This window comes from Eriocheir sinensis, chromosome 10 (genome assembly GCF_024679095.1).
Source record: "Eriocheir sinensis breed Jianghai 21 chromosome 10, ASM2467909v1, whole genome shotgun sequence".
NCBI classification, from domain to species: domain Eukaryota; kingdom Metazoa; phylum Arthropoda; class Malacostraca; order Decapoda; family Varunidae; genus Eriocheir; species Eriocheir sinensis.
Genome location: NC_066518.1, coordinates 19484792 through 19489791, shown reverse-complemented (window position 1 = coordinate 19489791; position 5000 = coordinate 19484792).

Here is a 5000-nt window from a genome sequence, read left to right as displayed (position 1 = left end):
CAGGGGATCAAAACCTCAGCAGTTGACCTCACCTCACCTTAATATTTTTGACTAACCTGACAAAACCTCACCGGTAGACCTGACATCAAGGGATCAAAACCTCAGCAGTTGACCTGACCTCACCTTAACATTTTTGACTAACCTGACACAACTTGTGATCAGTTTTAGCACCATTGGGTTCATGTATTCAGTCTGTAGTTCAACATGGCCCGTGATACATTCAAGTCTGTCGTGCTCCCTCTGCTGACTAAGGATCCTTTGCCTGTGGCTTAAACAACATCGACTTTTAAGAAATGAAGTGAAGTGTGGCAATTGTGAAAATGCGATGAACTGGACTAAACATGCCAAGTGTAATGATGGTTATGCATGGAAATGCCAAACGAAAGGCATAAACCAAAAATAATATATTAATTTCCGATATTTCTAGTTGGGGGGGCGATTCTTCAGTTGGGCAGAGTTGGTGGGGCGAATCGTCAATTGGGAACTTTGGGGGGGCAATTCCTCAGTTGATCCGATTTATTTATTGGAGTTACTGTATAATTCTTCATGTCCGATTCTTTTTCTTTTTTAGGTTGCTAATATATATTGTTATTGTTATTAGACTATGATCGAGTACATCAGTAATAACTATACATGCTATTTTTTTATCGAAAAAATAAATATTCACTTCATTCATTCAGAGAGAGAGAGAGAGAGAGAGAGAGAGAGAGAGAGAGAGAGAGAGAGAGAGAGAGAGAGAGAGAGAGAGAGAGAGAGAGAGAGAGAGAGAGAGAGAGAGAGAGAGAGAGAGTTTTCTTTACAGGAAATTTATTTGGAAATTTCATCAGAAGTCATTTAGATAAAAAAAAAAAAAATACTCCTTTGGGTATCGGAACCGGTACCGGTACTAACGGTACCTGAGTTTTCGGTACTGGTACTACCGGTACTCAAATTAACGGTACTTGCCCATCTCTACTGTGAGGTGAAACAAGGGGGGTAAGGGGCGGAGCTTAGCCGGTGGGCGGAGCCAGCAATTCCACCCAAAACAGTGCATTTCTCGCTCCCAGATCGTCGGCGTAAATGAGCTTGTCTGCCTTGTTTCTTCCACATATAATATGTTTTTAGTTATTCAACTGCTGCAGTATATGCACTAAGGATGTATGTACATTGTACAGGTTTTAATAGAAAAACACCAGCATTTCCTTGTCTTTATTCCGTAGAAGCTGAGAAGAAATATTCCACACCCGCCTTGATCCCTCTCACTTCCTCTGTATAATATTCATTATATATTGACCAAGGTCTTACTTTTAATGTAGAAATATGTACAGTCTTCTATGTAGAGCGTGTCAGATTTGATCAAAATTCACTACAACTAAACAGAAGGAAGTATTGGGGCAGGAAGGAAAAAAACTTATCCATACGCAAATAAGTCTATATTTGACTCGACGTCAACCAACCGTGTTACACAATCATGCATGTCATTGTTAGAGGTATATTATCTAGTATATGGAGAAAATGCATCATACAGGTCAGGCACCAATTACTGAGAGGGGTTGGTTAAATGTTTTTAGGGAGAGAAATGGTTGTGGAGTGGTGGAGATGGCTTGATCACCAGAGATGAAAAAGGAGACTAACAAGGGTGGGATAAATATTAGAAGATAACTCCTGTAAGAGAGAGAGAGAGAGAGAGAGAGAGAGAGAGAGAGAGAGAGAGAGAGAGAGAGAGAGAGAGAGAGAGAGAGAGAGAGAGAGAGGAAATAAAAATAAGAATGAGAGAAAGAATGAGAATGAGAGATTATAAGAATGACAGAATGAGTATGAGAGAAAATGAGAATGAGAGAATGAGATAATGAGAATGAGAGAGAATGTAAATGAGGGAGAGAGAGAATGAGAATGAGAGAATGAAAATGAGGGGAATGAGAATGATAATGAGAAAGAGAGAGAGAATGAGAGAGAGGTAATGAGAATGATAATGGGAGAGAGAATGAGAGTGAGAAAAAGAATGAGAATATGAGTGAATTAAAATGAGAGAGAGAGAGAGAGAGAGAGAGAGAGAGAGAGAGAGAGAGAGAGAGAGAGAGAGAGAGAGAGAGAGAGAGAGAGAGAGAATGAAAGAATGGGAGAGAGGGAATAAGAATAAAAATGAGAGAAAATGAGAATGAGAGAGAATAAGAATGAGAGAGAATAAGAATGAGAGAATGAGAATGAGAGAGAAAATGCAAATGAGAATGAGTGAGAGAATGAGAATGAGGGAGAATTAAATGAGGGAGAATGATAATGATAATGAGAACAAGTGAATGAGAATGAGAATGAAAGAGAGAGAGAATGAGAGAGAGGCAGAATGAGAATGAGACTGAGAGAATGAGATTGAGACAGAATGTAAGAGAGAGAGAGAGAGAGAGAGAGAGAGAGAGAGAGAGAGAGAGAGAGAGAGAGAGAGAGAGAGAGAGAGAGAGAGAGAGAGAGAGAGAGAGAGAGAGAGAGAAAATGTGGTACGTTGAATGCGACTTGGTCCTACCAAGAATTGCAATTATTTCACATGTTTCGGGAAAGAACTTTGTGCTCATAGCATTACAGATAGCACCCAAAGGCCTCTACATTCCAGCAATTTGATCTGTTTGTGTGTAAAAGCCATGGAAAAGGAATTACAGATGATTTCCTTTAAATTACTACAAGACAATTATTCGCATTCTTTTGTGTCGCTCTTTTTCTAGCTCAGTTTTTCTCGCCTATTATGTATTGTTTCGCCATAAAAATCATTGTATCCTACCGAGGAAATGTTATGCTGCCATCCCTGCCTCTGTGGGTGCGACCAAAGGCAGAGCAAGCCGGCATGGAGACAAAATGTTGAGGTGTGTGTGTCGCGCGTTCAGCCTGTCGGGCAATGTTTTGGGTTGAATTGAGGGCCACGGCGGGGAGGGGGCGGAGCCAAGCTGGCTTCACTTTTGTGACGTCATGCCCCCTCCTTATATTCTTCCTCCAAGGTCTGTGAATTTTTTTCCAGAGATTATAATGGACTACATTATCAAGGACCTTGTTTAGACTATAAATGTTGCAACAGAAACATTCCTTGAAATGGTTATAGTTATCCATTGCATCCTTTAAAAAAGGGTGCATCTGTGACTGAATATGTATTACGTAATAAACCTTACCTCTCATATGTTTGCTATCTTTTATAAATTTTCAAAACAATGAAATAAAGTGTCAAAAAGCAAGAGATCAGTATTAAGATATATCAGCAAGATTCATATTTTATGTTCTTCAGAATATGGGTTATCGTACCCCTCAGAAGATCATTAGACAGGTAAAAATGTATAGTAAAATCCTTAAAATAGACAGCTAGTTTGCAAGAAATTTTCTGAAGTATTTTTTTCAAAACTGTGGATCCCATCTGACCAGCCTTATCATTAAGACATGATATACTTTTTTAATAAACTGCTAGAAACTTTGCAATCAAACGTTTTTACTTGTATTGCGGACCCAAAGTCTGATATAAAACTTGCTTGTTTCAGTATTGGTATGACAGCCGTTTGAAAGAAATTAACCTTTAAGAATATACAAGTTATCACAGTTTTCCAAGAAATCTTCTACTACACCATAAACTTTACTTCCATCCTTTGTTGTTCTTAATTTTTCTTCAGAATTGATTTTGTTTTTATTTCTGAGCCTTTCACTTATGAAGTTACATATCGCTTTATATTTTACATTCATGAAATGCAGTCTTTAATATTTGCCTGCTATTTATCAGTAGCTAGTCTAGGATATCAGTTTTTGTGGTATCCTTTCGAGAGGGAAGTATCAAAACACCTTTCCATCCGAAGCTGCCCTCTCTTCTGGCTGCTCCTGTTTGGTTTTTGGATTGGAGGAGCAGCGCCTAGCGAGCTTTTTTTTTTCTTTCATTTATGGCCCTTGAGCTACTTCCTCTACTAAAAAAAAATAATAAAAAAAACATTCAACCAAGAGAACTCTCTAGCTTGACTGTGGAGTGTTTTCACCTTTTCCTTCCAATCAGGAATTTCCTTAAATAAACATGCCTGTATTTTTCATTAGGAGAGCTACCAATGGCTTCCTTGATGGTGTTCAAAACGGCTTCATAAAAAAATCATTACTCAAGTAAGGTGATAAATATTATGACATCCAACAAGTTTACAACACAATAAAATGAAGTTTAAATAGGTAAATTTTAGTCTGTTTCATTTCTGTCCATCAACAACGGGAATTTTGATGGATGTGGCACCAGCGCATTTCTATTATAGTTCGTGAATACCTGAAAATCAACTGTTGTGATTGATATTCAAGCTAATGTTTAGGTATACAAAAGAACCCTCAGTCTTTATAAATCCCAAACATGCCGATTTGCATCGATATTATAATTTACCATACGAGCATACGAAAAGACAGTATAGCCTGTGATCAGATCATACTCGAACGATCTATGCGATGGCCTTTCAAATACCTATGTATAATTCATCTCATTTCAGGTACATTAGAAAACAACTGGCTCTGCAAGTGCAAATAAAGGGTATATTAATAATTTACTGCATGTATATAACGATTAATATTCGAAATACCATGAAAAAGTGAATAATAACTGTTGAATGTGAACCTAGGCTATTTAGAATATTACCGTACCCATGTTATTTACAAGCGACAAATTATCAACATTCCTTCTAGATGTCATTTGTGTGTTTGCAATGAGATGAATTGTAGGTATTTGAAACACTGATCACTGATCCCTAATATAATAGAGATCAGTGATTTGAAAGGCAAAAAATCGTTCGAGTATGATCTGACTATACTGTTTGATACAAGCTTGTCTTTCGTGTTCTTGTATGGTATATTATTGATGCAAATCGGTATGTTTGCGGTTTATATAAAACGGTTTGAGGGTTCTTTGAATGCACAAACATTCATATATGTCACTGGAAATAAAATGTTGATCTTCACGCAATCACGAGCTAACAAAGCGCAGGTGCCGCATCTACGTTCAGGAGTGGACAGATGGAATGAAACAGACTGTA